The following is a 12,718-nucleotide window of genomic DNA, read 5'->3' as shown; positions in this document are numbered from 1 at the left end:
AACGCTAATTTTTACAAAGAGAAAAAGAACGTGGTCATACAGTGTTTGAAGTGCCAAAAAAGGAATGGTTTCTCAATATAGAATGTTCAAAAAAATGGCCCAAAAAGGGCACAAGGGGGGTTTCATATTTTTTTTAGAACGATTAAAAAGGGCTTAAAATTTAATTTTGAGAGCAGGGGGCCATTTTTTTTTTCTGAGTCATTAAAAATTGGTTCGGGGAAAACGACAATTATTTTTTTTACGGGGAGTATGAATTTTTAAACAAAACTCAAAACACATTATATTTTGGGGCCCCAAAAAAAATATCGCACTTATTTTCTAGAATCAAAAGTAACATTTTTCTTTTGGTAATTCAATTGAATTTCACCGAAAAATATCACACTTTTAGGGAAAAATTTTTATAAAATTTAGATAAAAACACTTTCGTATGTTACTTTTAAAGGCACTTAAAAATATCATTACTTTTGTGATTTTATTTTTAAGTTTAAATTTTTGAGTACCTTCTTTTGAACATGGCCTGACCTTTTCATTTTTATGATTTTTTTAGGATATATATAATCCTGATGACGTCAGCGGACAGAGAAGAAGACGACGTTACTTCATTTTTCATGAAAAACGTCACTTTTTGACCGCTTGTATCTCCAGAACGGCTTGACCGATTTTATTTTTTCTTGGCTCAAATTACTCGTGGCGATGCCGCCTTTCAGGTTATATTACGTGCAATTCAAAATTTTTTATATTTTAGTAGTTCTACACCCCCAAAAAATGGACGTTGATGGTGCAGGATAAGGAGACTTGTAGTGTCTTTTAAGGTCTTTTAGGGTTTGAACATGGCCGGAGACACTACCGCGTCTCCTAATAAAATTCAAGAAAATTTGTCCAAACTACCACCTCAAAAAGTTGGCTGTTAAAAATTCGATGAGATGTCAATAAAACAATTTGAAGAATACAGCCGAAAATATGATATCATCGAGGGATTAATAGATCTCGGATCCCTAGGACGACACGATGAACCAGCGGGACATATTCTACTATTTTGCCTTGATAGCATTAATGCGGAAAATCCATGGCGGCAAATAGTAACATACATTTTGTCTGGAAAAAGTTTAACACATAAGGAGATTATTGAACTCACTGAGATATGTTTAAAGAAATTAAAAGATGTAGGGGCAAATGTACAGATAATTACATGTGACCAAGGTGGAGCAAATAGAAAAGCTTTTAATATTTGGCAAATTTCTCCACATAAACCGTCTTTTTCATTAAACAATGAAACTTATTTTGCTTTTTTTGATTGATCTCATCTTATCAAGCAGTTGATTAGTCAGTTAAGATCTCATAAGTATATTTATGTTAATGGCGAAATTATTATGTCTTTTCATAACTTATTTGCAACATGGCAAATTTACAGAAAATTAAATATTTAAATTTATTGTATCACATTACCTACGCGCACTTTTACCCAAACAATTTTGAAGTCATGAATGTGAAAAAAGCATTTCAAATGCTAAGCCCACCGGTAGGACGTCCCACATCACGCCAGTTAAACACTGCGAGCGGTGAACCGACGGTGTGCGACAGAGATTCAACTACGAGCTTTTTAACCGCAACAACTTTAATATACGCTATTGGAGCTGGAATTACCGCGGCTGCTGGCACCAGACTTGCCCTCCAATGGATCCTCGTTAAAGGATTTAAAGTGTACTCATTCCGATTACGGGGCCTCGGATGAGTCCCGTATCGTTATTTTTCGTCACTACCTCCCCGTGCCGGGAGTGGGTAATTTGCGCGCCTGCTGCCTACCTTGGATGTGGTAGCCGTTTCTCAGGCTCCCTCTCCGGAATCGAACCCTGATTCCCCGTTACCCGTTACAACCATGGTAGGCGCAGAACCTACCATCGACAGTTGATAAGGCAGACATTTGAAAGATGCGTCGCCGGTGCTAGGACCGTGCGATCAGCACAAAGTTATTCAGAGTCACCAAAATAAACGGTGGACGAACGGCAAGCCGCCCGCCACCGATTGGTTTTGATCTAATAAAAGCGTCCCTTCCATCACTGGTTGGGACTCTGTTTTGCATGTATTAGCTCTAGAATTACCACAGTTATCCAAGTAAATGTGGGTACAATCTAATGAACCATAACTGATTTAATGAGCCATTCGCGGTTTCACCTTAATTCGGCATGCACTGAGACATGCATGGCTTAATCTTTGAGACAAGCATATGACTACTGGCAGGATCAACCAGGGAGCTTCGTGTTCGGTTACTCGCAAGGGAGTAACTCGCGAGCGAGCCCGAAGACTCGTCGCTAGCTCTTTTTCGCGCGCGCGCGCGTTCGATGCCGAAACACCGACGCGCGCGCGACACGCTCGTATGTGCCATTTTATTTGCCGCCGGTCTTGCTCAGCCGGTCGGCGACACTCTGCTGTGTTTAACGCTATTATGTAAAGCGTACGAGAGAACGACGGAGGCGAGAGTAAACCCCTGACGCCGCCGCCTCTCCTCTTCTTCCTCCTCCTCTCCGTTCAAAAATCCACAAGATCAAAATACTCGTGTTCTTATTCTCCCAAATGTTATGATGCGCGGTCTCGAGAGACCGCGCGATTCACCCTGACGCTAGATCGACGATGGCGATGCTTAGACGTCGAGGACTGTTCTGTCTGGTTCGTACGCGTTTAACCGCACACGACCAGCAATAAGATTTCGCTACGGCGTACAAAGCGAGCGGGAAGAAGCAACTCTTCCCGCAAACTCGTATCCGTGGAGTAGATGCTCGGTAAGCGCGACGATTCCGCTGCTGCGTACGAAACGAGAGGGAACCGCGCGGCCAACACACTAGAGGCGTGCGCGCCACATAAGAGCCATTCGGTCTTGCGACACCGACTCGTGGCAATGCTGTGCTCGTAATAAATAAGTGTGCGTTAATTTTGCGCGCGTTCGGCGACGAACGAGAAGAGCCGCACCGTAATCCCCGGCGAAGAGGAATACGAGACGACGCGAGAGTCGAACGTACGTTCTCGCGAGACACGCAACCTCCAAGCATGAGAAGACTTGGCGGCGGCGCGTTCTGCGACGATCGTATATTATTTTATATATTCGTGGTTTCCAAATCAAACATTTTATATAAATGTTCTCTCCGTGTCAGAGTCGCGACTCGACAAACTCCGTTCTCGACCCGTTCGGGCGATTCTTCGTTTGTCAACGTCGAGAGCGCGACACGTACAATATTAATCTCTCCTACCTCTTATAGTACCCAACCGACCGGCCAAGCGGTCGGCGACGGTACGGAGAGCGGTCGAAACACGCCGGAGTGGCGAGAGACTCGAGAAAGTACGTTTACGACTCGTCCGGACTCGCTCGACTCGTTCGACGCGCCGAGCGCGACGTATCTCTTATAGTACCCAACCGGCCGGCCAGGCGGTCGGCGACGCACGGTCCTACGCACGGCCGTATGCGAGCGCGAGCGCCGAAAGGCGCGTTCAATCGAGACATTGTCGCGGAGAGCGAAAGATCGAAAAGTCCTATTGTACGATAAAATATTATCACGATAGCGTGGCGAATGTCAAACAACGATAATTAGCATTAATTAAGAAGGAAACAAACAAAATGCCGGGACAATAAGGTATAAGCACCGACGGTACCTCCGGGCCGGGCGGCACCTCCGGGCCGGGCGGCACCTCCGGGTCGGGCGGCACCTCCGGGCCGGGCGACACCTCCGGGAACCACGGCCGACCGGCGACACCTCCGGGCCGGGCGACACCTCCGGGAACCACGGCCGACCGGCGGCACCTCCGGGCCGGGCGGCACCTCCGGGCCGGGCGACACCTCCGGGAACCACGGCCGACCGGCGACACCTCCGGACCGGGCGACACCTCCGGGCCGGGCGACACCTCCGGGAACCACGGCCGACCGGCGACACCTCCGGGGCGGGCGGCACCTCCGGACGACCGAATGATTTCTCGAAGTCAGACGACCGCCGGCGGTACCTCCGGAACACTTAACGACGATTTACGGCGCCGCAACGAGGAGAGCTACGTAAAAACGTTTCGGACGAAAGTTACTTACTATTCGGCGCTCGCTCGACATGAGGGCGCTGTCCGATTACTAACTCGAAACGTGTCTCTCAAACCCACGTGTCGGAGACATATATTTCGAATTATTACGGATGATACGCAACACGCAAGCTGCGGTGACCGCGATTACGGTACGGAACACTCGCCCGATGCGAAATCACGCGCGCGGCAACCGAGACGGCTCGTTACGGGCGTGATTATACGTGCGGCACCACATAACGGCCGGCGTCAACTTAGGGACGGACGGCACCTCCGGGACGGGCGACACCTCCGGACGACCGAATGATTTCACCAAGTCCGTCGCCCGCCGGCGGTACCTCCGGGGCACTTGACGGCGAGTAGCGCCGCTACGAGGAGATAATGCTACGATACGGAAATACGTTTCGGACAAAGGTTTCGTACTTTTCAACGCTCCGCACGACCGCGCGACACGATTATTACGATATCTGCTAATTCCCGGCTACCACTCGTCGGATGCACAATCTTCGAGATTCTACGACCGATACGTGGACGAATGCAGGCAGGATGCCGATAAGCGAAGCCGGAGTGTTTGCACGAATAAACTTTCCGATGCGTCCTCATTTAATTAATCTCATTTAGCTCGCTCGTTAGCGGTACAAGCGAGAACTCGGGAACAGGCGCAAGTTCGCTCGCGGCGCGTTGCTCTCGCCGGCGAGCGAGAAATTTTTCCAGGCCCGATAGCGGTGTGTTGCCTTGATTAGCGGGCGACACCTCCGGCGGCACGCGCCGCCCGTAACCCAAGTACGATCGCGGCGTGTTGCTTTCGTTGGCGGGCGACACCTCCGGCGGCACGCGCCGCTCGTAACCCAAGTCCGATCGCGGCGTGTTGCATTCGTTGGCGGGCGACACCTCCGGCGGCACGCGCCGCCCGTAACCCAAGTCCGATCGCGGCGTGTTGCTTTCGTTGGCGGGCGACACCTCCGGCCGCACAAGCCGCTTTTTCCAAGTTCGCTCGCGGCGTGTTGCTTTCGCCGGGCGAGCGACAAATTCTTCCAAGTTCGCTCGCGGCGTGTTGCTTTCGCCGGGCGAGCGAGAAATTCTTCCAAGTCCGTTCGCGGCGTGTTGCTATCGCCGGGCGAGCGAGAAATTCATCCAAGTCCGTTCGCGGCGTGTTGCATTCGCCGGCGAGCGAAAAATTCTTCCAAGTCCGTTCGCGGCGTGTTGCTTTCGCCGGGCGAGCGAGAAATTCTTCCAAGTCCGATCGCGGCGTGTTGCTTTCGTTGGCGAGCGACACTTCCGGCGGCACGCGCCGCCCGTAACCCAAGTCCGATCGCGGCGTGTTCCTTTCGTTGGCGGGCGACACCTCCGGCGGCACGCGCCGCCCGTACCCCAAGTCCGATCGCGGCGTGTTGCTTTCGTAGGCGGGCGACACCTCCGGCCGCACAAGCCGCTTTTTCCAAGTTCGCTCGCGGCGTGTTGCTTTCGCCGGGCGAGCGACAAATTCTTCCAAGTCCGTTCGCGGCGTGTTGCTTTCGCCGGGCGAGCGAGAAATTCATCCAAGTCCGTTCGCGGCGTGTTGCTTTCGCCGGGCGAGCGACAAATTCTTCCATGTTCGCTCGCGGCGTGTTGCTTTCGCCGGGCGAGCGAGAAATTCTTCCAAGTCCGTTCGCGGCGTGTTGCTTTCGCCGGGCGAGCGAGAAATTCATCCAAGTCCGTTCGCGGCGTGTTGCTTTCGCCGGGCGAGCGACAAATTCTTCCAAGTCCGTTCGCGGCGTGTTGCTTTCGTTGGCGGGCGACACCTCCGGCGGCACGCGCCGCCCGTACCCCAAGTCCGATCGCGGCGTGTTGCTTTCGTTGGCGGGCGACACCTCCGGCCGCACAAGCCGCTTTTTCCAAGTTCGCTCGCGGCGTGTTGCTTTTGCCGGGCGAGCGAGAAATTCTTCCAAGTTCGCTCGCGGCGTGTTGCTTTCGCCGGGCGAGCGAGAAATTCTTCCAAGTCCGTTCGCGGAGTGTTGCTTTCGCCGGGCGAGCGAGAAATTTTTCTAAGTCCGTTCGCGGCGTGTTGCTTTCGCCGGCGAGTGAGAAATTCATCCAAGTCCGTTCGCGGCGTGTTGCTTTTGCCGGCAAGCGAGAAATTTTTCCAAGTCCGTTCGCGGCGTGTTGCTTTCGCCGGCGAGCGAGAAATTCATCCAAGTCCGTTCGCGGCGTGTTGCTTTCGCCGGCGAGCGAGAAATTTTTCCAAGTCCGTTCGCGGCGTGTTGCTTTCGCCGGCGAGCGAGAAATTCATCCAAGTCCGTTCGCGGCGTGTTGCTTTCGCCGTCGAACGTGTGGGGTCTCGTCTAACCGACAAGACGAATCCCCAAGCCGAGGGCTGAGTCTCAACAGATCGCAGCGTGGTAACTGCTCTACCGAGTACAACACCCCGCCAGGTACCTAAGTCGTCTACAGACGATTCCGAGTCTTGACATCGAACTTGCGAAACCCATGATCGACCGTTAGACGCCGTGCCGTCGTAGCGGTGAGATCCCGACGACGGGCGATGGCGCCGTACGGCAAACCGGGCTCGTGCGACGACCGGCCCGAGGACCGGCCGCCTAGTAGTGTCACATTGTTTTGAGCCTTTCGACTCACGAGACTCCTAGAGATATCATTGCCACCTTTGATTAGAGAGGATACGGCCTTAGAGGCGTTCAGGCATAATCCCACGGATGGTAGCTTCGCACCACCGGCCGCTCGACCGAGTGCGTGAACCAAATGTCCGAACCTGCGGTTCCTTTCGTACTGAGCAGGATTACTATCGCAATGACTAGTCATCAGTAGGGTAAAACTGTATACGTTAACCTGCGACTCTTTTCTGGTCTTTGTTCAATTGCGACATCATTTGCGATAAATCAATCGGGTCGTCAATCTTACCAAAATCTTCCAGATCTTTCATCGCGTCGTCAGCTTCTATCGGATTACAATCCAGTTCATTGTCATCGGATTTGTCTCTGTCTGCTGTTTTCAGATCATTTTCGCGCTTCTCGATTAATTCAGCAACGTTCTCAAAAGCTTTCTGTATTTCTTCGAGCCTTTCGTGATATTTCATTGCCTTCGTTAAAACAGACTCTGAATTCTTATAGGCATCCGTGTAAGTCTCGAATGTACCTTTGAATTCACTCAAATCTCTCCATGGTTTGAACAGAAGAAGCAGCGAGTAAAAGTATTTTTCGGGCTCAGTTTTTATATTAAATCGATAATGGTTAATTAAATAACCCTTTTTTCGTTTTTTTAAAAATAAACCCGATGCCAGTTTGTAACACTTGACTTCGTCATTATTTGACATCTGTTTCGTAATTTCCCAGAATCTGGCAAAATCGTACAAATTCAATGATTCTAATTCCTGAGGTCTATTTGGATAGTAATCATCGATGAGTGACGAACAGTAAATATTCGTAGAATTTTCATCAAGAGCTTAAATTTCATTAAATGTTTTAACTTTTCTATTTCTCACCTCATTAACATCGATCCATTTGACCATGCGAGGAAGATCGTACAATCTGCTCTTACTGCGTAAATTTTTTCTACCGACTATCGAAGTGATAACGTCTCTTAAAACGAAATTCTCAGTAACTGGCCGAGGAAAATCGAACCGACACTTTCTGTATATATTAGTTTCCGTTTTTTTCGTACGCATGCAATACGAGTTATGTTTATGATTCTGATCACTTATTACCGTATCGTACAACGTTGGCGAAACATTTTCATCTGGAATTTCACACGTTACGTATTTTTGAATAAACGTAGCAACTTCTTCATCCGGCGATTTTCCTAATACTGGAGCATCTTTTATCCAAATCATACAATGCATGTGCTGGATACTTCTACGTTGATATTCCAGTCGCCAGAAGTAATGAATAACCTTTCCTATTGGATTATCGGACGAACAAATAAAATCAATCATGGCTTTGAATTTTATGCACATGAATCTAGAAGTACTTACAGGATCGTATGCGATTAGTTCGCTGATGCCTAACTTCTCTTTATCGGGATTCATATCTCGTAAATATTCACCCAAATCGGACCATTTCCATTCACTAGGACTCAAAGTCAAAAACCACGTCGCTGGACCGTAATGCAAAGTCATGCATTTTACATTATTGGACGGTTGTCGCCAAAATTGATCCGTATTTCTCAATTTTGCGAAAATACTCATTAAATTCGATTCTAATTGGCAACCTTTCAATTCGTTCAAGTATCTACCAGCAGTGTATCTCTCTCGTGGGTTAGTAACCATCATTGTATAATAGATACCACTTTTCAACTGTCGGTAGTTAGCATCATTGAGAAGGAAGAACAGATACTGCAGATTCAACCTGAATCTACTATGTTTCGACATCAATCGTGTTCTAATAAATAAATATTCCGGCAATGCAAAGTTTCTATCTTCTCGTTGTCCATTGACACCATCAGGATATAAATCAGGGAAACACATGACATCCAGATATTTATAACGATTATCCATTGGAAAATCTTCAATTTTCACCATTTGATAAAGCTTCAATGCAGATTCGTTATCGATTCTTTTCGCGTGTATTGGGTATATTGTATTACTTATCGTTAATATCCGAATGTTCAGTGATTTGTGTGAGAAAAGCCGTACATTTTAAAACGGTTTGATCATTATTATTTTTGTTTTGCTGTACATTGTACAAATTCAATGCTGGCAATTCCTCAACCACCTCATTTATTTCGTCATTGTCGCTTTCCTCATCGACAATCCTATATTCTGTTTCCTGCAACTTATCCTTTAATAGATCATCAAATGACGCTGGAAGACGAATTTTTGAGTAATGAGGATAATTTTCTTTCAACCATTGTAAAGCCTTATACATTTTATTAATATCTACCAAATTTTCCCAAACCACTTTAGATTTCTTGGGTATACCTCGAACGAGAATGTGCAACTCGTGATTCAAATTTATAGGATCTTCCGGAGGACATACCTTATCCAATGTTTCTTGTAAAGGCAGAGGCAAATGAAATGTTCTACCTTTTCCTAAACAGAGTTCGATTATATAAGTTTCTTGATTTAAAATGTGCTATATTTAAATCATTTAATTATTTTTTTCGTTCAAGTACAATTAACAGCAAAAACTGCATATACGTAGGTATGTATTTGACTCTACTGCCATTACTTGAAACAAATACATTATTCGATATTAACAAATTGGAACTCTAGAATTACGAGTAATTATTTTTCATTGTACAGACTAGGTTTAAATTTTTGAGGATCTTCTTTTTAACATGGCTTGACCCCTTTTCATTTTTATGATTTTTTGGAGATAGGGTGAAAGAGAACGAAAGAGGGTGAGAAAGGACGTACGAGGGTGAAAGAGGTGAGAGAGGACGAAAGAGGGTGAAAGAGGGTGAGAGAGGACAAAAGAGGGTGAGGTAAGACGAAAGAGGGTGAAAGAGGACGAAAGAGGGTGAAAGAGGACGAAAGGGGGTGAGAGGGAATGAAAGAGGGTGAAAGAGGGTGAGAGAGAATGAAAGAGAGTGAAGGAGGACGAAAGAGGGTGAGAGAGGGCGAAAGAGGGTGAGAGAGGACGAAAGAGGGTGAGAGAGGACGAAAGAGGGTGAAAGAGGCGAAAAAGGGGTGGGAGTGGGGGTGGAAGCGGTGGTGGTGGTGGGGTGGGGTGGGGGTGGGGGCGGGATGTGGGAGGGAAAGGGGTGGGTGGAAGTTGAGAGAGGTGTGAGTGAAAGGTGAGAAGAGATTTATACGCGGACAGAGAAGAAGAAGAAGAAGAAGAAGAAGAAGACGACGTTACTTCATTTTTCATGAAAAACGTCACTTTTTGACCGCTTGTATCTCCAGAACGGCTTGACCGATTTTATTTTTTCTTGGCTTAAATTACTCGTGGCAATGCCGCCTTTCAGGTTATATTACGTGCAATTCAAAATTTTTTATATTTTAGTAGTTTTACACCCCCAAAAAATGGACTTTGATGGTGCAGGATAAGGAGACTTGTAGTGTCTTTTAAGGTCTTTTAGGGTTTGAACATGGCCGGAGACACTACCGCGTCTCCTGATAATCCTGATGACGTCAGCGGACGCGGACAGAAAAGAAGAAGAAGAAGAAGAAGACGACGTTACTTTATTTTTCATGAAAAACGTCATTTTTTGACCGCTTGCATTTCCAGAACGGCTTGACCGATTTGAACATGGCCGGAAACACTACCGCGTTTCCTGATAAAGCGAAGCCGTAATTTGATTCGGACGATACAATACGGCGTATTTACGGCCGAGACGCGGCGCGTTGTTATTATTCCGCGCCTTTGAGACGACCCGACGCGGGGATATCGGGCGACACGCGGGACTCGGAAGTAAATTCGCACGCCTACGTGTCGAATAATTAGTAACGCACGAGACTTAATAAGATCCGTGCGACGTAATTATTTCTAATGATTTTAGGCAATACAAAATTTCCGTAAACTGTAGTAGGTCCCGCGCGATTTTCCTTGAGATCGATTACGCCGGTCGTCCCTCGCACAATGTTACAAAGAATCGGAAAAATACTCTAATAATGCTATGCGCGAGAAAGAATACGCTACATTTCTCATACGTGACTATTGACTAGGCAGTATACGAAAAGCTTTAAACTCTAATAGACGAGAAACGACACCATCATTACGAGACGAAACTTTTATTCTACATTAATGTAACGAAATCGCGGCGACTGTCGGCGTATCCGCGGGAGAGAGAGCCTCTCTTAATAAGCGCGCGGGAGAGAACACGCGGTCGGCCGGGCGCCGGGATAAACTCCACGCGGAATGAATCTCTTAAGTAAACCTCTTGTAATATCGCGAAATGACATCGGTAAATATCTAATAACCGGCCGCGGCCGTGACACGCGTCTCTCCCCAATACGTTACTTACAAAAAAAAGAATTTAGCGGCTTTACAAAATTATAGGGCTGTTCGTCTCACCGGTATCGGTGGGTCCTTCGATGCTTCGGCATCCGCACGCAGGAACCTCTGTCCTCGATCACGCTCCGCCAGACAGTGACGAGCAAGAGGCCTGCCGGGATCACGCCGATAATAAATTGGACATTTTCCACCCGTGGCGCTCCTTATCCTGGCAGGGCCGCCGGGAGCCCCGCGGGGCCCTGCGAATTTGCTGGATGAAACTTTCTCTCGCCGTTCCTCTGTGCTTCCGCCTCGGTTCCGCTGTTCCTCTTTATTTTTCGACGGGGAGACTCCTACGAGCGCGCCTCTTTGCTGTTCCTCCAAAAATCCGCCAGATCGATTGTTTGATCGATGGTAAAATTTCGTATATCCGGATAGGCTGAGGCTTGAGGCAGGGTATCTCCCGCGCCTTTCGTTTCTGGAGCTCTCTCGCCTCTCGCGAGAGAGTGGCCATCCCCGTCTCTTGCCGGAATCTCTGCGAAAGAAGGAACATTTTATGGCGGTATCCCGGTTCTTAACGGGAGGAGCAATCCCGAAAATCTATGTGTGAATAATATTTACCGGGCGTGATCCGGACGTGGTGGCGTCTGCTCAGTCCGAAATTGTCCTCTTCGTCCTCTCTGTCCCCTCACTCTCTCTTTCTTTCGGTTTCTTCGGTTGAGACACGTACCTTATACAAAATTGCTCGCCGAAAACGCAAAAATCGCTTAAACAAAAATTAAAAATAAAGTAATTCGCGGAACGGATGCGCGGGGCGCATCCTCCGACGCGAAAGAAAACGCAAAAATTATTTTTCGGGTGCTCTCTCTCTCTCAAAGGTTGGCGAGAGAGCAAAGGTTCCCGAATTTCCCGTCTTCCCGGCCGGGCCTTCGGCCCTTGTGACGGACAGTAACAAATGTCACGTCACAATATATATATATACAAGGTGTCCGGTGACTCGTGTTCCAACTCTCGTAGATAGGTAGAGTGGGCTAAACCGAGACGAAAAGTCCTGTATCATTTTGCGAAATTCTTAATAATTAATGATTTATTCATAAAAAACGTCGGCCAATTGTACGCGTCTTCACTCGGAGGCGGAAACGTCACTAGGCGCCCGGCGCCGTCATTAAGCGCGCTGGGCGGAGCGTTCGACAAGCCCGATCAGGACGGCTGTGTATGTGCTTATAAAATGAAGGCTTGACAAATTAATTTTTACAATTTTAAAATTTTGACATCATATTTGGTAATGTACTATAAAAAATACGTAAAATTACTAATATAAAAATAAGTGAAAATTACATAATAAATAATAAAAAAATATTACATTAATTGTTAATGTAATGTAATTAATTTTTCGTGTATCTCGAAATTCAGAATGCATAGAAAACAGAAATTCGATGCAAATTACACGATAATACTCGGATACGTTTAGTCGAAATTTTAATATGAATAACAAATAATCATTTTCTCAAGAGACATCTCTCTCTCTCTCTCTCTCTCTCTCTCGTGGCATATTTGTCATCCTTTCCTCACCACCTTGCGGTAGATAACATGGCGCATTTTTTTTTAAGTGGTATCCCCAATAGGTCTAATCCACTCTCATATTTTAATTCAACAGTTGTTCAAAGTAATTTCCTCCTTCGCGCGAACACAATTCGGCTCTTCGAACCATATTTCGCGTAGCGCGATACGCCATTTTCGGCGTGATGCTATTAAAAGCAGCGAGAATTGCTTCTCGTACCTCTGCTTCTGTGCTA

General features: G+C 47.3%; 1 pseudogene; it reads right to left on the bottom strand.

Annotated features, from left to right (window-relative positions):
* Positions 1-1,330: 1,330 nt before the first annotated feature.
* On the bottom strand, positions 1,331-2,248 carry LOC146722458 (small subunit ribosomal RNA; annotated as a pseudogene; the record flags this gene model as incomplete).
* Positions 2,249-12,718: the final 10,470 nt, after the last annotated feature.

The sequence above is a fragment of the Nylanderia fulva genome, unplaced genomic scaffold, assembly GCF_048542155.1.
Source record: "Nylanderia fulva isolate GAGA-0341 unplaced genomic scaffold, ASM4854215v1 Scaffold310, whole genome shotgun sequence".
Lineage (NCBI taxonomy): Eukaryota > Metazoa > Arthropoda > Insecta > Hymenoptera > Formicidae > Nylanderia > Nylanderia fulva.
Note: the sequence above shows the minus strand (reverse complement) of the source record. Positions and strands in the feature narration are given on the sequence as shown.